The sequence below is a fragment of the Cupressus sempervirens genome, chromosome 1 (genome assembly GCF_028749045.1).
Source record: "Cupressus sempervirens isolate cs-2001-9-10 chromosome 1, ASM2874904v1, whole genome shotgun sequence".
NCBI lineage: Eukaryota > Viridiplantae > Streptophyta > Pinopsida > Cupressales > Cupressaceae > Cupressus > Cupressus sempervirens.
The window spans coordinates 730511634-730534312 of NC_143118.1; positions in this window are offsets into that span (position 1 = coordinate 730511634).

Consider the following 22679-nt stretch of genomic DNA (forward strand, 5'->3'; position numbering starts at 1 on the left):
AGTCACAAATAAGAAAATCTTATTAGAGTGGAAGGTTAATTTAATTTAATTTAATAAATTATATTTACTCCCTTCTTAAGATTTCTCTTTATGAACTTGCATTTCTATTTAATAAATAATTAGTAATTATTAAATGTCATTTACCTCTTAGGGTTTCCCTTTTAGGTTTTTTATCTCCTTCATAAGGATTGATCAATTGTAAATTTATTCATTTTATTTTGCACAAGTAAATACAATCTTCTTGTTTATTGAGCAAACCCTTCTCTCTTTATGCCTTTCTTACTTCCTTGTAATAGGTTATTTGCATATAGGATATCTAGGGATCTGTAGATTTGTTCATTATCAAATCCTACATGGTATTAGAGCCTTTCCTATGGCTCCATGTTCTTGTTTGAAGCAAAACAACAATGAGGGTTTAATAGAATAGATATGGCATTATTTATGTATTTTCTATGAAAATAGGGGGGTCTCTTATTTTCGGAGCACTTTGAGGCCAAACAAACCTCGCGATTGGATTTCGAAGGTGTCAAAACCCTCATTTCCATATAAGCTTTGTTGATTTTGGACAACATTGACTAGGGAGGCAAAAAATAATTACATAATAGGGTCATATGAGCTATGCATGCAATCTGAGGTGATAAAAATCAAGAAAATACAAAAAAAAACCCTTTTTCTTTACCGCTAACAATTTAATTTTACCGTAGTGGTTACTGAAACTACTAGTAGTCAGGGTAAGTCGCTGCTATCACCGCCTATGGTCAAGCTTAGCCACAACAGCCTCCACCACTGCACTATTGCCAACACTCTGCACAACCTCCACCACCCATCCCATAGTCATATGGAGGGCTGAGGGGCTTAACTTTAGCCCCTTTTTCAAATTTTTAAAAAGGTTCATCATTTTTTTGGCTATACGAAGACCTTGGCAGTCTTTTCGCTCTAACTTGAGCATACATGGGTTTTTTTTGATCTGAAAGAAGTGTCAGAAAGATGATTCAGAGACAGAGACAATAGTATAGGTATTTTTAGTAATTTTTTTCTAGTTTGGTACCTATTTTTTCTCTTGAAGTCAGATAATGCTTTTTATCTTCCAAGGAGCATAACTTGCTTGTTATAGCTCCACTTTTGGATCCAAAAGAAGTGTTGGAAAGCTCTTCTCAAGCACTATCTAGATTCTCTATTAGTTTCACTAGTATTTATAAAAGGTACATGTGATTCTCAAACTAAAATTTTTTTTCTCTATTCTTGTATACGTATTCCTTCTGCAAGCTGGGGTTCAATTTTTTGCATTGTTGGGGTGTTTTGTCATAATTTTCTATTACGATATTAACATATCAAAAAAACTTTAAAACACATTCTGAAAACAATGGCTGAGACCTTTTCTTGTCTAGTACTTCTAAACCCACACAACTATCACACATGGAAATCTCATATGTAATGGCTTCTCTGTTCCAAGGGTTTGTGGTCTTGCTTAGATACAATACAACCAATATTTTAGAGTCAATAATAGAATTTGTAGCACATAAATAAGATGGATGAATCCATGGGTCTAATTTCTTTGAGTGTTTCATACAACTTATAGTTTCATCTTGATGAGTGTTCCACTCCTCAAGAAATGTGGGACAAATTTAATTACTTGTTTGGTACCATCAATGAGTTTAGAGTGCTTCAAATTGAGGTAGAGCTTACCTCTCTTGTATCTGATTATTTTCCTTCCATTGGGGACTTTTTGATGAAGTTTAAACAATAGAGATCTTTATTGCAAGGTTTTGGGAAAACCAAGACTGATACTGAGTGCATTTACCTAATTCTTTCTAAGCTTTGTAGAAACTTTTAGATTTTTTCTTCTAGCTTCTATTACACCAAAGATGCTTTGGTTAATAGATTTACCATGTCATCTTTTGATTTTTTTTGTGATCATTTGACTTGAGAGAAAGCTAAGCTTTCCCAGTTGGATTCTCTCACAGGCTTATAGACTTATGCATTAGTAGCTCAGCTATCTTCTAGGATGAAGGAGAAGAAATAGAAGTCACATCCTACAAAGTCTCAGTTTGATTCTAGCCTTCACATCACATCAAGCCCACCTCCTCCTAAGGCAGATACACCAAAGCTAGAAAGACCAAAGTGTTCTTATTGTAATAAGCCCAGTCATGATGAGTCATGTTGCTATGAGAAGAAGTTAGATGGCTATGCCAAAAAAGTTTTAAATTTGGCAACTCTCCTTCAAAAGAACAACATTGATATTCCTTCTACTTCTCACAAATCTTCATCATCATCATCATTTCAGTTAGATGTTAAATATATAGGAAAGGGTCATGCACTATGTGTTGGTATCTCTAACCATTGTTGTCTATTAGTTTCAACCACTTAATCATTTACAAAGCAGATTTAGATAGTCATCAATGCGATTGAGCTACTCTATATAGGCTAAGTCATGTATATAAGAAAGTATGTACCAATCTCTATAGGAGCTGAGTAAGTGTATGGTCACCGAGTATTTTAATATGATCCAAGCTCATCAGCGACTAAGCAAGTATTTAGTATACAAGTCTCAAGTTACATAGTGTATGTTGAACATAATACATGTCGAGTATCAGAAGATCAATATAGGTCGAGCATCAAGAAACTATAAAGAGTAAGCAATGTAGAGTTTACATAAAAGTTAGGAATGGAATAGAGTTTGAGGCAAAATGATTATCAAGTTGACTTGAAAGGAACATTTGAATTTTGTAGAGGTTGTTACAGAACATTTACATGACATGGATCATAGATCCCTATGTTGTGTGATCAATGATTTAGATGGAGAGGCTATTATGGAAGAATCTAGAAAATTCTTTAAATAGAGAAGTTCTTAACCTAGATCGTAACGTAAGAGAGATGCATGCACAAGAAAGAGCAAGAGAAAGAATGGAGAAGTGTATGCATGTGATCAAGGAGTAAAGTGAAGGGTTTTGTTATCATCTAATAGAGAAAGTGACTAATTCATAGCAATGAAGTGAAAGGGAAATATAAGTAATATCATATCAGAGGAGAGGATCAGTTACCAAGGAGAAGACTCAAAATTAACTTACATAGAAAACAAAGAGTTAGGTACTAAATTATTTTTAATTAACTTGAATCAGGGTAAATCTCTTAAAAGAGTGGTCTTAACATATCTTTGTAAATCTCCTAACATAGTCCTTACTTTGTTGTAAGTGTTAAATCCTCTAACAAGGTGAGACCTAGTAGTCTCTTAAGATTTTAATAGGGCAAACCCCTCACAAGGTAGATGATATCTTATGATCAAACATTGTAACCTTAACTAGTTAAATTTATTACTGTAGTAGTGAAGATTTTTGGGTATCATCCCCACCCTAGTTTTACCTTCACCTTGGAGGGTTTATGTGTAACAAGTATTGTGTTATGTGTTTCATTTTCATGCATGTGATTGATCAGATTTATATGTTACAATAGATTTACGATACAATTTTTACATGCACAAGTTTACTAATAGATATGAGTGAATTGGTGAAAATTTTAAGTGTCTTGTTTATCCCATTTATTACTCCATCAATCAATAATTGGTATCAAAGCATTGGTTCTCTGAGAGAAGCTTAATCGCTTGGAGATTAGATCTTGAAGATGGAGGCTTTCAAATTGGACAAAGTTATTGACAATCGAGTGATTGACATCCAACTCATACTATAGAAATGTGAGAAGGCGAGACAAGATCTGAAGGATTTTCTAAAAAGGAGGAAAAAAATTATCATTCAAATAAAACAATTTTCATATGAAGAAGTTGAGACTAAAGGACTGTTTGAACCAATCAATCTAAATGTGAAATATTTTGCATATCTACTTGGCAAGAACAAACTCCTAAATGAAGAAATAAGAGGACTAAAAAGAGAACATGAAATCCTATTAGTAAGACTATGTGAAGTGACTGAACAAAAGAAGAAAGTTGAAGAATTTAGGACTATGGCTAAAGAAAACAAAAGGGCAATGGCTACTAGACTTGAAGAAAGGATATCAGATGTGCATAAGCTCATAAATACACAACTGGACATGATGAATCAAATAATGCTTGTAAATCAAGAATCGAATCATAGGGATGTGGAAATTGTAAATCTCAAATCACAAAAGGACATACTGAGGAATGAACTAAAAGCTAAGAAAGAATCTATAGAAAAATTCAAAAAACCTAAAGAGGAAATGAAGTACTTTGAAGAACTTATGAATTCATCAAGTTGTTCTAATGAATTAGGACGTTCATGCACTAAGAAAGGAGAATCATCCATGAATGGATAACTGAGGAATGCAAATTCAAAGGATAAACCAACAAGCTACCACTGTGGAAAACTTGGTCATACTGCAAATATCTATTGAAGAAAACATGCTATGCAAAATTCTAAACCTAAGTTTATTGGTTATTGTTTTTACTGCAAAAAATAAGGACATCAAATATATGAGTGTAGATGAAAACTGAGGAATGCAACTAATACACCTAAATTTAAAGGATATTGCTATAACTATCAAAAGTATGGGCATAGAGAATATGAATGGAGATCACGGACAAAACCTTACTAGACAAATCAAAGGAATAATTATGCACCTAACAATGCATGTTCCAAATGTCACAAGTTTGGACATCAGAGCAAGAATTGCAGGACTCAAGTACATTCAGCAAATCAAATAATAGACAAAGGAAAAGGAAAAGTGGACATTGATCAAATTAGGAATGAAATGAACCAGAAATGGAAAAGGAAATAGAAGATGGAAATAGTAGAACTAAGGTCACCCAATCCAATGGAGAAGGTGAACATGTCATCTCAAACTAAACAACAGAAGTATGTATGGAACTGTATACCTAATTAATATATCATACATCAATTCCTTACATGAAAATGTGCCAAAAGTTCATATCTGCATATGTAAAGGTGCATAAGAACAAATTTGTGAAAGGTTGTTGAGTGTCAATAAAAATTGTCTATGTTAACCAAGTATTGCAACATAGACCGAGCACTTCAAAAGAAGAATGATAGAGATTGAATGGAATGATATAGATCAAGTAAACTGGAAGAGATTGGGCTACAATTAAAAGACCTAGTTGAATGACATCAACATCAACCAAGAGAGCTGCCTTTCACTCAGCTAAGAGAACATCATTAATGGAGACCCTAAATTGATCAAAAGGAGGTATATAACAAATTTTGAAGACATTATTACATACCTTGCACTCATATTTTTGAGAGCACAACTTGATTTGGCTTTTAGTGACCAACAAAGATTTCAAGAGTGATTTGATCGAGAAGCTTGAACGAGTGAAGTTATGAATTATGTTGAGTATATAGAGAAGAAAGAACTTCAAACCCTAACTATGATCATGGAAGCTTCATCAACTACTTGAATGAGTCAAGAGGTTAGTAGAATCCAACTGGTGAAGAGTGAAACTTGTCCTTCACTAAAGTTTCGTGAAATTAGAGAAGCTTATGAGAAGTTGTGCAATGATGGAATCAAAGAATCTTATGAGAAGTTGTGCAATGAAGGAATCTTGAAGGACAAATTTTAGATATTTGAGAGGAAAGGGTTAACTTGTGCCCTAGAATTCTCGAAGAATTTCAAGGTTGAATGGATTAAAGTTGTTTTCAGAAGAATCCCTGACATGAAATACTAGCTACAGAATGGACTAGTCGAGATCACATAGAAATTTATTCATAGGGTTATAGGATATCCAACCCTAGATAGGAAGAAAACAATGTAAAGCCTGAGTCATGAAGAAATTGAGGCAAGCATAGGAGCCGAGTGGGATGGACATGGTATGTCCACTACAAGCATCTCCAATCCACTAATTGAATTCATAGTGAGGGTTATAGCTCACAAATTCTATCAATCAAGCAGATTGAATAATGTTCCTTGTAAGGCTGTGGATCAAGCGTGGAAGATTGTAATGAAATATCATGAATATGATCTTACCGAGCTATAGAGACTACAACTTGTAGATAAATTGACATCTATAAGAAAAGTGAAGAATTCATTATGTAAGTTTGGTTCCCTCGTTATAATGTGTATTTTCTTTTATATATAGAAGTATTTTCCTAGTATTTGTGATGTTGTATGGGAGCAAGACAAACCAGTGACAAGACGGATAAATGAGTATATTACTCAATTAGGCAAAAAATTTGAGAATATATTGAATGCTTATTTTGATGAATACAAGAAAAGGATGAAAAGGAGAATGAGGATACCTGAAGAGATGGTCATGAAATATTATAGTGACATGTTTTCTTGTAGATATGGACAATACTTTTGTACAAGCAATGAAGTCGAGGAAGGATCGGTTACAAATTTTTGGCTATGAGATTGATAGTGATGCAGTGAGTGCAAACATTGATGCACTATTGAAAGAAGAGATAGATGTTGAGGCTGAACCTTTTGGTAAATATAAAGAAGCCAAATAAAGAATTACTGTGAATATCAAGATAGCTTCCAAGGAGAATAAAAGGAAGAAAGTGATTGAAGATCTTGAAGCTAAACTGAGCACCCTAAGCAAGGGAAAAGAATCATTATAATTGACACAAGGTCTTGGTGAAGATGAAGAAAAAGATAGTGGCGATGAGGAAGAGGAAGAAGAAAAAGGTGACAAGGGAAAAGCCCTAGTTGTTGTCATGCTACTGAGAAAGAAATCTCAAGGAACAAAGAAGAAGCTGATAGTGACACCCATCTCTCCTCCACCACCAAACAATCCAAGGACCAAAGCAACTTCTAGTACCGAGTAGTTGGCAAAGCATAATGTAGTAGAAGCTAAAAATCCTAGTGCCCAAAAACCATAAGAAGTAGATTGGCCAAAAGACCACTCAAAGGTATATCTAAATCTATTGAAGAGGCATGTACAAATATATGAGGATCTTCAGGATTTTCTAACTTTAGATTTGTAAAGTATGATACATTAGACAATGTGGATCAAAATAAGATTGAAGAGGCTATGGTGGATATGATTTATAATCATATTATAGCTCCTAGAGAAATTGAGAAAAGGATACCCAAAGATTTATTTGATAGACTAGAAATGAGATGGCAACAGGCAAAAGTAGAGAAGAAAAAGATAAGAATTGACACATTAGTCAGAGTTATGTCTAATCTGTCATAGTAGCAATAGGACACATTTTTAAAATAGTATAGGAGCAAATTTGTTCCTAAGTACAAAATATTTTTGTTACTACATAATAAAGAGGAAGTTGTACAACATCAAGATGAGTTTCTTTAGAAAAAGCATTTTTGGGCTAACAACAAAGATAGGAGAGACAAACACTATAAACATCAAATATGATTACAATAGTGGATAAAACTCAAGTGTGTTGAGTCCACAAGGAAACATGTCCCCTATACATGGTGACACCCTTGACAATCTAGAGGTCGAGTAGACAAGGCTCATAGATATAGAGGTAGATGGTGAAGAGGAGGAAACAAGTGTAAATAATAAGATTGTTTCAACACCTCACATTGAGGAAGGCAAAGAATCAAATGAAGCTGAACCAAGTGAAACTATTGTTGTCTCAAGCACAAATGCACAAGCAAGACTAAGTGGTGACACCCCTTTACCAACTCTCAAGGCAGTATCAAGCAGAAGCACTCCTTCACCTAGTAGAAAGAGGAAAGCAATAAAAGATGCTTCACTAGATATTGAGGTTAGTCTAGATGAAACAATTGAGATGCCAGAATTAGACCTAGAAAATCTCACCTTGGAGAAAAGAATTTTTCTACAAGAATTTTTTTTGAAGAAGAAGAGACAAGAAGAATTAAGAAGAGAGCCTAAGAAAAAGAATGTACTATATGATGTAAAGCATATTTTTTTTAATGTTTTTGACATTTAGAATTTTGAATATGATGCACCAATCATCAACTAGCTTGTAAATATAATTGTTGGTGTAAATAAGTATTTACTATTTACACTTTACTTAAGTTTGCTTAGGATAATGCATATTCATATTAGTTTTCATGTAGACACCTAGGAGTTTTCATATTCATATGAGTTGTCATGTAGACAACATAGTAGTTTGCACTCTAATTGAGCACATGTTGTCTACTACATCTCTTTATGAGATACACCTTTACATTCATATCCTCTCATTTTTGCACATACATTCATGCACAAAGGAGGATAATCCACTCTTGGTGGACATGTGCTTAGTTGTTGCTTATCTCTTTGCATGATTCCTAGTCATTTTGATTGCCTTTATATACAAGGCACTTCTATGATGTATTCATCCAATTGTCTAATTAATCCATTCTCATTTGATCATATCTCGTCTCTCTTGTGTTATCTCTTGAGTTTCTAGATCTTGGCATTTCATTCCTGCCTTAGGAAAATTATTACATGGTATCAAATCTATACCAAATTCTTACAATAGTTGACCAAGTGAATGCTATAAGTATGGATTCAAATGAGAAGCTAATAGATTGGTCTATTCAAAGATTTGAAACTAAGGTTGTGGAAAAAGTTTCCATAACCATTTCTGAGCTAGAAAAGTGTAACTACAAGAGATAGTACAAAGTATGATTGAGCTAATACATAAGGTACAACATTTGTACACAATTTTGTCATATGTGCCAAGATTCACTAACAACATTTAGGCACAAGTAAATCAAATTGAAATTGAAATAAAGAGATCCAACAATATTATTTCTGAGTCACCAGGATCAAGCATTGATCACTACAATAATCTACTGAATGCTCAAGGCACATTGGTCAAGCTTCAGGTAGCTAACAAAAATATAAGATCCAAATTGATCTCTTTTCAAGAAATGATGATAGCTCAATTGGAGGTTATGCGAAGAGGATTGAAAATAGTGCAGGATCTTAACATAGAAGATCACAATCTTTTAGTGGCTAATAATTTAATTGTTATCACTACAAGATTATAGTTACATATTACTATTTTGGAGGTAGCAAGAACCACATGGGATCATGCATTGTCAATGATTACCAGAGTTCATAAGAAATTCATTGAAAAATATGGATTACTTCCACCCATTCCACCCCAGCAGTAGTGACATCAGTGTTCAAAAATAAGGGGGAATGATATGTGATGAAAATGGGAGAAATAAAAAGTCTTTACTTAAATGATTTACCTTATGACAATGATAACATGTCATTCTAGTATTTCTTTAGTCACCAAATCTTCCTCTAAATTAAAATTGCTAGAAATTGATTGCAATGTGACCATTTCTTCATACGTAGTACAGGTAATCCTTATGTTGTAATCCTAATACCTATATTATCTTACTTGTTTAGTACCCAACTAAGAAGTTTTTGTGATCTCCAATCTTGTGTGTCCAAACTTTTTTTTTTTTTAAAGCAAACATGGCAAGCCACTATAATATTTATTAATCTAATTCAACGAGGTCAACTGGGAAAGAATCAGTGAAGAAAACCTAGCATCATCCCTAAAGTTTACATGTATGTATATATTAAAAGCAAATAATTACAAAAGGTTATCACCCATCTTAAGATAACCCACTCTAAGCTTCTGCATAATACATATACAATAAGTTTGGCAGCAAATAGACTTAGAGCTACAACATTAGAGATATCTCCAATTGAAAAGAGTTAATTGCCAAGATGAACCATTGCTTTGCAATTCTGCCCAAACTGAAAGAATGCAAACAGAAGAGCCAGAAACCAAAAAAGAGAATTCCATAGCCAAATCATGAAACTAAGTTATGTACGAGCCAATCTAAATCAGAGTTAGGCACACCAATTGAATCCCAACGATTTTGTTCCAATGGTTGAGGAGTTACTGCCAATGCATTTTGAATGGGGGTTGAAACATTAGGATCCGACTGCAAATTAATCATGGCCATTCCAACTGACAAGATTCTTTCCACCACCCGCTCACCCAAAAATTGTGGATTAGAAGGCAAAGATTATTTCAATAATTGATATTATAGTTATCTATAGAATTCTTCATCGCCTCAAGAACAATATAATATTCATGCTTTTGCAAGATTTGAAAATGTGAAAATAGACCACTTACTAAAGCCATACCATTCCATAAATCATATTTCTGCATGGCCATTTCCAATTTATAATCCAGTAAGAAATGTGGTAGAATTACCTTACGAGCCAAGCCTTGAAGTAACTCCGAAGATTGTAGAAGATCTGTGGCATTAGATAGGAAAATAGATATGACCTGGGAGGGATATACAAACACAAGTGCCAAGGGACAGAGAAGCTCCTCACCAATGATGCACTGAATGGCTGAACTAACTGAGTGTGAGTTCATAGTGAACATTTGATTCAGCACCTCATCCGTTATATGCTTAGGAAGCACAACTTATTACAAACTTATTACATGTATAAAAATAGAAATTAAATTCATGTTTATTAGGATATTGATTAAACTTGGATGTGTGTGTGTGTGTGTGTGTGTGTGTGTGTACGCTTGATGACCATACGTGTTGTACTTATAACAATAACCATAAAATTTAGAACTAATAGTAGTCTTACTTGTTGTAAGACTACTTGATGAATATATATATATATATATTCTTTGGCTTAGGATTTGTATAGACATTCATTTTTTAAGCTTTCTTTAATGACTCTTATTTCTCAGTTGCAGATTGCTAGATGTTGTCTATTCTAATGGTATCTCTCGATTGTCTAGGTATCGATCATCAAAACCTAAAGAGGAAGATACCAAAGGCAAGAGAAAAGTTGATGTTGTTGAAATTCACAATCAAATGAGTAAGACATGGTGGAAGAAGATAGATGAGAGTGAAATATCAAATGTTATAGTCAGTGGCACCTCATCTAATGGATTAGGTAAAACATCTACTACCAACTAAATCATACCAGAAGGTATGAGAACCAAATTAGTATTGTCATATATCTTACATCAATTCCTTGTAATAATGAAGTGATGTCTGTATCAACATAATACAAGATGCAATAGGATAACTCATAAAAAATTGGAAGTTAGTGTAGTCGATGAGTTACACTGAGTAGAGGAATTAGTGAAAGCATATAGTTAACTGAGTATGTGAGGTTGTTGGCATGTTTACTAAGTAAACTGAGTTGATAAAGGAAGTGTTTCTTGACTGAGTGTTGTATAGCAATCGAGTTGAGTTTGGGAAGTTAGTGAGTAAACAAAGGTCATGGTATAAAGCATTTATTATTCCCTACCTAACCTTGAAAGTGACTTTACCTATAAATTAGGGCTTGGACTATTCATTTTTTTACCCTATGTTTACAAATGTGTAGAGCTATTTGTGTGAAATTGAACACTTTGTGTGTGTTGTTGAATTTGAAGCTTGACACAGTGAATTTGACTAAGATCTTCATTGTGCAAGTGAATTTGGCATGGAAGGGAGAAAATTGAACTAGTTTTAACTACATTTACCAAAACCCTAGTTCTTGTAATGGTATCTATCAAGACAACTAAGGTCAGTAAGATTAACTTAATTAGCAATGAAAGTTGTGAAGAACCTACATAAAAACTAAATCTTGAAGTTGTGACTCAAATTTATGATTCTAGGGAATTTCCTTCATTACCTCCAAGGTTTTTTTTGGTCAACAACATATTTACTTTCATGCATTATAAAATTGAAGAAGTGAGTGACAATGAATTGCAACAAACATACATCCAGTTTTGTAAGAATGGACAACTTAAAGAATAACACAAACATTTGAAAACCAAGGGGTTAACACACGTTGTTCATTTCCCAAAGGTGTTTGAGATAGAGTGGATTCAAATTAGTTTAAGCACAATACACAATTCAACAATGTGGCTTGATGAGCCAGTTAAGATCACCTAAGATGTTATTCATATGGTGATTGGATATCCCATTATTGAGAAGGCCAAAGCTATTAGGGACACACCAAGAAAGAAATTGAAGACCACACCAATGCAATATGAGATGGAAGATGTCTAAAGGTTGAAACAATAATTGATCTTGAGACACGGTTCAACACATATGTAGTTACATACAAGATATATCAATCTTTTCAACTAGACAATGTACCTTGTGGTGCTGTAGACTTAGCATAAAAAATTGTCAAAAGGGGTTTGAAGTTAGACCTTGCCAAGATGATGTTGAAATAATTTGAAAATAATGTAAAAACTATCAAAGTTAGAAAGACAAATACATGCAAATATGGCTCTTTTTTGGTATGTATGTTCTTCTATTTATAAAACTATTTCCCTACATTTGGTAATGTTAACTAGGATGTGAATCATGTCATTTATTAGATAGATGGGTATATTGAGAGTTTGGGAGAAAACTTTGAGAAACTTATGTCTAGATATTTGAATGAGTTCAAAGAAAGAATGCATCAAAGGTTCAAGATAACTCCACAACTTGTTGAGAAATATACAGATGACATTTTTTTTCTTGTTGATACTGATAATGTATTCAAACAAGCTATTGACCCAAGAGTTGCATGGTTAGAGCCCGTGTACTATGAAATTGATATACACTGAGAAATAGAGACTATATAATCACTATTGAAAGAGCCAGTGAACAAGAAAACCAAGCCCTTTGGTACTTATGATAAAGCTAAACAAAAAATCAAAATTGACATTATTGCTCTAAGGATTGAGAAGAAAATAGGAAAATGATTAACAATCTAGTGGGATCACTCGGTGAAGGAAAGAAGAAGCCATAATTAATTCTTATCAAGGGTAAAGGTGAATATATTGGAGAAGAAGAGGTTAGAGGAAAAGAACTAGAAATAGTTGTACCTAAAGAAAAGAAGGGGAAGAGGAAATAGCCAGCCACACCACTATTGGAAATATTATAATAGGCTAAGTTACTAAGAGAGGAGGGGTGAATCAGTAACCAATAAAACTTAATCCTTAATTAGTAATTAGTCCTTCATATGAATTTTGATCTAATTGCATGCATGAGAAACTAAAAACATTAAAGTATTCATAACACTTTTGACACACAATTTTGGTGACCCAGAGACCTTCCAAATAGAAAGTAAAACTGGGGTAGGGATGATACCCACAAGCTTTAATTCACTACAGTATAAAGTTGGCCTGTTAAGGCTTACAATGATCACTTTAGATGATCTACCCTGTTAGGAGAAATAAGGACTACTAAGTCAACCTTGCAAAAGGATTTACAAACATACAATAAAGTATGCACTTGGTAAAGAGATTTACACAAGACTATTAGATCTACCTTGTTAAAGGATTTGACTGATCCACCTGTTAGGATGAAGCAATAGCTAATCTCTTATTTGCAACTTGGTTTGCTGAATGAGATTCCTCTAAGTGTACAAATCACCTTGCTGTGATAGATAAATCTTTGTTGCTCCTTATACTATTGTAGCCTTTTTAATTTTCTCTCCTGCTCTTCTCTAATGGTTATATTACTTCCATTCATTACTTTGGATGTGATACAATACATTACATATATACTAATCCAATTTTCAAAATTACAAAGTTTGTTACAATACAAGTTTACACAAATATTACAAAGTCAGCCAAAGTGTAGAAACTCAAGTTCTGAAGACTAACTCGGTGAGGTTTTGATACTCTGCATCCACTATCATTCCTTGGCATCATCATGCACTCAGTAGACATAGAATCTTGATCCATACTGATCACTTCCAAGTAGTCTTAAACTCAGTATGCACTAGTAACTCGATGAATACTATAGAACTCAACATATAAACTGAATCACTTGATTCACACTGCATAGCTCAGTCAATGCTATCATTATGAGCTCGATATAAACTGAGTCACTTGGTTAACACTAAGTAGCTTAGTTAACACTAGACTTGCATCACATCAACTGCAAACTTAGTAAGCACTACACAACTTGGGTTTGTATTGGTAAACTCGACATACACTGAGATTCTTGGTTAACACTATTAACTATATAATATGCTTGATAGATACTTACAATTTGAATAAGTGTATGTCACTAATAACAAACATGACTAGAATGTCAACAATCTCCCCCTTTATCATTAGTGACAAAAACACTTATCAGTCAAAACTAAATTCAAAAATGTTCAAGAACATCTTTATCCATCACCTTATGTCTCCAACTCGATAGAGTATATTATTTTTGAGATTTTTCAAAATTGGTTTTGTAAGAGATATATTCCTATACATGGTAATACTTCCCCATACATAATATATAGTATACTATACATCTGATATATACATTTTCTCCTTCTTTATACAATATAAATTTTCTCCATCTTTCAATCTTCTCCTCCTTTCTCCTTACATCTTCTCCAATCTTCTCCCCCTTTTTGACATTAATGCCAAAGATTTATGCTATATATTTATGCAGTAATACCAAAATGTGACAAGAAATCTAAATGTGCCTTCAAGATAAGTGCCAAAGTTTTATACCAATTCTCCTACAACACCTTGCATGTGTGCAATGCAATCTGCACTTCTATTGACAATTCTATCATATGGTCTACAATTGAGAAGTTGTTGTCATGGATGAGCATTTTTTAATGTGCAATGTGATTCTATAGTGCATCCATGTTTGGGAGAATCATGTTATAAATATTTATGTTGATCTTATTCTGGCCTCTTCTCTGAGCAATTCTTCCTACTTATCTATTAGAAATCTGATCTTATTAAAGTGGGTAGAGCTTGAACTCGGGTCAAGTTGCAATTGCTATGCACTTTCCTTCAGATCCTCATCAATTTTTGACAATTTATCTCTTATTTCTTTTGTGAAAGTTGATGTATCACATAGTTTACCAAAAAGTAAAGATACATTGATGTAGGATGTCTCTAGAGAGCCTAGAATAGTAGATAATTCTACTTGATAAATGGCAATTTGTTTAGCAATAAGTTCTAAAACTTTATTCTCAAACTTGGTCTTAGCTTTCTGCAACAATTTGTCTTGCCCATCCAAATCTTCATTATATTTATGGACTGCCTCTGCTAATTGATACAAAATTGGTTGAGAAGTATCAACCTCTATGCCTAGAGCCTCCACTAGAATATTCTTAACATCCTCAATTATTTTGAATTCCTTGTTTCTTTCCTCTCTAAGCCTGTGCTACTTGGCTTTCTTTTGAAGAAGTTCTCCAAAAACATGCATTTTTACTGGATTTAGATTTCAGATGCCCCATTTAGGAATGACAATCTCTTCATCAAGATCTATATCCTCTTCCTTCTCTTTGCCTTTTCCCAAAAATTTTATGATTGGCTGAGGCTTGGTCTCAACTGTCCTTGTACTTATTACTTTCATACTAGGAATGGAAACAATTGTAGAAATAGTAGAACTTGTTGAAAAAGTAGATAGCACAATCATTGAAATACAAGAAGTAGAAATACCTAATGTAGCCAAAATTGATGTAGAGGGAAGAGCTTGCTACTCAGTAGATGAAGTTCTTGGCACTAATATAAATGAAGTATTGAGCTGGATAGGTGTAGAGATTGATTGAGTGCTTGTGTTTTCAGTGCTGTTCACAATCAATCCTGTTGAAGCTTTCTTCGGCCTTGGTGTTTTCAATGTTTTTCTTGGAGAATGAGGAAGTGAGGCTATGATCATTGAAAAAATCTTTACTAAGTCAGTCTCCTCAATATCTTGTGCATCTTCCTCGGTAGCTTCCTGCCCCTATTCCTCTTCATCATCTACATTATCAAAATGAGTCGCCTCTTCATCATCTTTCTCTTCATCTTTCTCCTAATCATCATCATCATCCTTATCACTTATACTAACTACAAAATCATTTAGTTTGTAAAGAATATAATCATTCTTTCATGTGGTTGTAGCATTCTTCACAATGTGCTCAATGTCTTTCAAAAAAATAAGACAAGTGTTGAAACTGAAAGTTAACTTTTCTTCATTTTTCTTCAAAGATTCTTTCACGTCCTTGTCATCCAAATTTGGCATGAGTTGCCTCAGGGTCTACTCATATATATCTTTTCAGTTTGCATGCCATGCTCCCATCTTGGCTTAATCTTGTCCATCAAAGAATTAGGAATCTGTTGAGTAAGTTGGTCAGGTGAGTACTTCCACTTACCCATCTTGGATATTAATATATCTTCTATTTGCTTCTGCTCATTTGTAGTCTTGGCCTCATATTTTAGTGCCTTTAAATTTTTAATTCCAAATCTTGATTCTAATTATTTTATTCTTTCCTCAAACGTGGGTGGAGACCTCTTGAAGATTATGTCTCCTTCTTCTTTATCTGCTTTCTTCATTGATGATCTCCTTGTGAACACAGTAGTAGATGTCTTGGCAAGCTTGGTAATAATTACCTTACCTTTCTTCTTCAGTGGCTCTTCTTCCTTTGACTTTTCTTCATCTTCTACTTCTTCATTCTCTCCTTTTCCTTCAATTAACAAAAGAGTGGAACTGGTTTTGAATTTGGCTATGCTCTTCTTGCCCTTGTTGACTACCTAAGGAAGTTTGATTTCTATTTCTATCCTGGCCTTTGCCTCATCACAGGTGCCAAAGTAAGCAGCTTTAGGAATGCCTCAATTATGCCTTTGGTTTCATCAATGTTCACCTCATGTCCTAGAGGTTTTACTCATGTTATTCTTGGCCTAACTGCCTGAATGTATACTTTGTCATTATCAACTATGAAACAAACATGATCTTTGTAATCTTCAACTAACTTCTTTGGAATCCTGAATCTATTATTCATTTTCTCTTTAAATGCATCAAAGTAGTTGTCCATAATGTTTGCATAACTCTTTCCCATTTCAGCAATATACTCATTAATCTAATAAAGAACTCGTACATCTTTCTCCAAACTATTGTACCTTTTGATGGGAAGAATATCTGAACATAGAAAAACAAACAAGTCAAGAGTGAACTGAACTTACATGGATTTTTCTTGGAAGTTCTGATGCTCTCCATGTTTTTGTTGAATATGTTCAATAGTAACTAGGCAAGGTCAAGAGAAAGGTTATTCTTGACCACCTTATACGCTAAATCAACTACTTCACAAGATACAATGTTCAATCTGCTTGAACTATAGATTTTGTGGGCAATGACATGAATGTTGAATTTCAATTCCATGTCAGTAACACAACTTATCTTCATTCCCCTTCCATCCCACTCAGCAAGGGTTTTCTTCTCCAGTTCAACCTGACCTAGGGTTTTAGTCATTTTTGTCTTTGTCAATATGGGAAGACTAGTGACCCTGTGAATGATCTTCGTAGTTATCAAAATTGGTTGTTCCAACCAAAACTGAACATTATGCACATGACTAAGGATAAATCTTATCCATTTTACTTGGAAATCTTGTGACATGTGAGCAATTCGAGTTAAACCTTTTGTCTCGAGATGTTGATGCTCAGGTTTCAACACACCATCAATGCATAACTCCTTCAAAAATTCATCCATCTCTAGTGTTTTGATATCTTGAATAGCACATTTGAAATGTGAATGAATATCATTGATTAATAATACCTTAGGAAGAATTTGCAACTGCACTCCACTTAGATCTAGGGTTTTTGCAACAACAAGAGTCAACTTCAAGTCCGGTGCCTTCCATTCTACACCTCAAACCAACATGTCTGAACCTCTCTTTGACTTGTTGCTCGTGGATGTCATCTTCACTTGGTAGGTTTTGAGAGAATACAAAAACTTTTAGTATTAATTTTCTCAAATCACTTAAATGCTCTTGAAGATTGCTCTACACAAATAGCTCTCAAAAACTCATGATGAGAAATGACTTCGATTTCACCCTTTTTATCAAATTTCACCATAAATTCCTGGTACGATTATTTTCTCAAGTGACAAACTATCATCCACTTTATTTTTATTGAATACCTAGTAGAGTCTTTTGTGACTTGGTAACCACATAAGATTTAGTTACTCCTGACCTTGCTGGTAGAGTCCCTAGCCCAACCTTGCTCGGTAAGGATAGTAACTTCATAGTGACTACCATCTCTTACTCACTGATCCCTTTGCATCTTGAATGCAAATATGGATCTTTCATCCTCTCAAAAAGAAGTAATATTAGATGTCTTCTTCAGTATCCTAGTTCCAGTTTTCCTTTGAGAAATCAAGTGGAAATGGTGGAGTTACCCAATTCTTGAGTGACTTGATCATCATTGCTCAGACTTGCATTTTCAAAAGATTTTGGAACCCATTGTTGTCTCATCTATTTTCTGATGTTATCAGCTTTTACCTTCATTTCATCTTCAATTATTCCAATATTCATATAGTTCTTGGCAAGATGACCAAGTTTTGTACAAATGAAACATCTTTTGGTCGTATCTTTTTTCCTCATGTGATGTTTCTCACAATTTGTTCCAATTTGTCCAAATTTTCCATAGTAATGACATCTACACCAAGTGTTGTAGTCCCAACTAAATGTAGCTTTTACAATTTGTTCTACTAGATTCAATATCTTAGTTTTGCATTCTGATCACTTATTGTGATGCTTCTTACATTTGTGACATTTGCCTTCAAATTTTGGTTTTTCTTTGCATTCATTTGCTCTATGACCATGTTGATTACAATTGTAGCATTTTCCATTGAATTTTGCTTTCCCATTGCTCCAACATTTGTTTGATGTATGACCTATCTTACCATAGTGACTACAAGTAGGTTTTTTATTCTTTTAAGCTCCTTGCTTGGATGATTCACCTTCTTCTGTATATCCAATTCCTGCTTTTCCTTTTTGTCTGTAATGGCTTTGTTCATTCAACTTATTTATGTCTGCTTGAGATTTTATCATCCTTTCATTGGTTTGTCTTTCAATATTTTGCATTGGTTAGTTGATCAATGAAGTCTACTTGTTGAAGGGATAGGTGTTGAATTTCATTGTTCTTTCCTTCTACCTCTTCTCTTATCTTGTTTTTTTGTTCCATGACTTCACACAATCTTAATAAATGAATTTATTGCTATCTTCTTAGTTTTCTTACTTCTTCTTGAAGAGTACTATTCTTTTCCAATAGTTCTTTGATTGCTTCATCAGCTTCATCTAAATTACTTGAATGGATGTCTTCAATTCTTTCTTTAATGTAGAGTGGATCATTCATCTAGATTGCAAGATCTTTCCTTCTTTTTAGAGATTGAAAGAGTTTCTCTTTTGTTTCCTTCAGTTGTCCAATAGTCAATTCCAAATCTAGTTTCTCATTGTTAATAGCCTTGTCAAGTCTTAATACCTCCATTGCCTTTGATCTTTGCTCAAGATGTTAAAATTTTCTCTGAGAACAACAATGCTCTGATACCAATTGTTGGAAATATCATAATAGGCTAAGTTACTGAGAGGCGAGGGGTGAATCAGTAACTTATAAAACTTAATCCTTAATTAGCAATTAGTCCTTCATGTGAATTCTGATCTAATTGCATGCATGAGAAACTAAAAACATTAAAGCATTCATAACACTTTTGACACATAATTTTCATGACCCAGAAACCTTCCAAATAGAAAGTAAAACTAGGGTGGGGATGATACCCACAAGCTTTAGTACTACAATATAAAGTTGGCCTATTAAGGCTTACAATGATCACTTCAGATTATCTGCCTTGTTAGGAGAAATAAGGACTACTAGGTCCACCTTGCAAAAGGATTTACAAACATATAATGAAGTATGCACTCGGTAAAGAGATTTATACACTAATCCACATGTTAGGATGAAGCAGTAGCTAATCTCTAATTTGCAACTTGGTTTGTTGAATGAGATTCCTCTAAGTATACAAATCACCTTGCTATGATAGATAAATCTTTGTTGCTCCTTATACTATTGTAGCCTTTTTAATTTGTTGTTCTGCTCTTCTCTAATGATTACATTACTTCCATTCATTACTTTGGATGTGATACAATACATTACATATATACCAATCTAATTTACAAAATTACAAAGTCAGCCACAATACAAGTTTACACAAATATTAGAAAGTCAACCAAAGTGTAGAAACTTAAGTTTTAAAGATTGACTCAATGAGGTTCTAATATTTAATATCCACTATCAATCCTTAGCATCATCATGCACTCAATAGACATAGAAGCTTGGTCCATACTGATCACTTCCAAGTAGTCTTGAACTCGGTCTGTATTGGTGACTCGGTGAATACTATGAAACTCGGCATATAAACTGAATCACTTGATTCACACTACATAGCTTAGTCAATGCTATCATTATGAGATCAGTATAAAATGAGTCACTTGGTTAACACCGAGTAGCTTGGTTAACACTAGACTTGCATCACATCAACTATAAACTCGATAAGCATTGCACAACTTGGTTTGCACTAGTAAACTTAGCATACACTGAGATGCTTGGTTAGCATTGTTAATTGTACAATATGCTTGGTAGATAGTTACAATTTGAATAAGTGTATCTCACTAATAACAAACATGGTTGGAATGTCAACAACCATACGTCCAAAGGTTACACACTATATGACTAGAGTTGCCACTATTTTCACCCCAGTTGCAAGGATTATAAAACTTGCCCAATCACGCATGAAAACATATTAGAAGAGGAAGGGTGTACATGCATCCTCAAGCCAACAAACCAAGAGGAGGATAAGAAATTTAATTGTAGAAGATGATAGCAATAAAATAGAATTAGACGATAACAACTAATTTAGGGTGGCCAAAAGTAAAATATTTGAAAATGTTGATGGCATTGTTGAATCATTAAGAGATACTAGAGGATTGGCTACTTTCAGTCGTATTATCATATGTTGAATGATGATGATAAGGTAAAACTTAAATATTTTTTAATTGATATGATGTATAACTTCAAGTATACACCTACTAATATAAGGAATATGATTCTTGGGGAATTGTATGGAAAAATATTACCAGATGATGGTATGCACTTAATACCAAGAACTAAATGAGGGAGAGTGGCCTAGAAGTTGTTATGATGGACTTTCAAAAACCAAAAATGACTAAGGCAATGAAGAAATACCAGAAGAGATTTTTGATGAAGTAAAGAGCATTGGAAATATTAACTTGAAGATCAAGAGAAGTTGATATAGAAGGTCAAAAGACATGGAAGAAAATTTTCAAGATCAAAGGCCTTAAGGAGGATATACCAGTTGAAGACATCGAGCCCACACAACATATTGAATTAGATAATAAAGAAGATGAGTTTGAAAATGTTTCCATTCAGGATGTTGTGGATGATGTACACAATATGGTTAAGGGCATAACTAATAAAGTTACTATTGAAGGTCTTACTGGTGAAGATATAGATGTCAAAGTGAATAAAGCCCAATATGTGATGGAAAAAATTGAACCCAATCCTAAAGATCACATAGTCACCAAGTCAGCACATGTGTACATGCAAGGTTATGCACTAGTAATTGAATGAATCAAGGCATACAAGAGGCCTAAATCACAAAATGATGCACCAAAAGTATAAATACTAATCCTATAGATTGTTTGAATTCTTTTGCTACTAATTTCCCTATTGATACAAATACGAAAAAAACCAAGCACCCAAGTCAAACCACTCAAGAAGGAGATAAAGGTACCAAGAAACAAAATGAAGAAGGTAATGTTGGTACTACACGGATTGGAGGAGACACAAAAGATAACACAACATATGTTTCTACTGTTGGAAATGGGCCACAAGCCCAAGTACCTCTAAGTGATGGATTGAAGGGGCAAGGATATCATGCTCATTATTAGTGGACAAATTTTCCCTATCATAAGTGAGTTAATCTTTATAGAGGAAATACCAAATCAACACCAACTATTTGAGTTCCCACAAAACAATGTGGGACTCTTTACTTAATATTACTTTCAAATATTGTTAGGTGTAGCTATCTCATGAAGGACATTCATTAACTTCTCTTTATGAGAGAATATCCTCTCATGAGTACTTTTACCAAAAAAATACTTAAAATGTTATAACACTCAATTCATCAACATGAAGAAAATGTGCAGTTTGAAAAACCATTCAAATTTAATAAAAACAATCATCTACATGATTATTTATTAAAATTAAATCCAACTATGACTTTCGCTTTCTTCCCTCAGTTTCTTCTTATTTCAAAATAACATTTTATTTTCAATAAGTAAAGAGCACTTTCACATGTAACCCATTTCCACAAGAAAATAAATCATAGTTTGAACAGACAACAATATCTATCTAAAAAAAGCTCCAATCATAAAACTAGCATAATTTTATAATCCTTATCACCAAAATCTTACTTAGAATTCAAAAGTAGAGATACTAATAAAAAAAAGTTATGTTTTGTATCTACTGAGAGTTAACCCTTTCTGAGTAGCTAGTTATTACATATATATCCTTTTTAGGGCTAGACAAACCATGATCCAAAATTACCCCACCAGGAGTTAATAGTTTTTGGTTACTTAACTATGTTAACTGCCAAAGCACAATAAAGTAAAGAAACTAAAGTATGGCAATCATTTCAAATTAGGAGACTCCAGGTGTCATAAGATCCTAAGATTTCTCCATAGTAGCAACAACAAGTTTGGCTAATTTCCATCTCTCGTATGTAGTAGTGAAGGTGGAGATAACTGACTAATGCGGCAGATTAAGATATGTAATCCTCTGTTTCCATACCTCCTTATCCTTACGAAGTCTGCCAATCTTTTCTTCATGCATTTCCTAGTGTTTCTGATTAATTATCAACATGGCTTCCATGTGAGCTATGTTGGAGAAATCCTACTTTGTTGGCATCTTCTTTTCTTTCACCTCCAGGAACTTATTTTGCAGGTCTATGATAATCTCTTCATTGGGGGCGATTGGATTTTTGCTCTACTTAGCCCA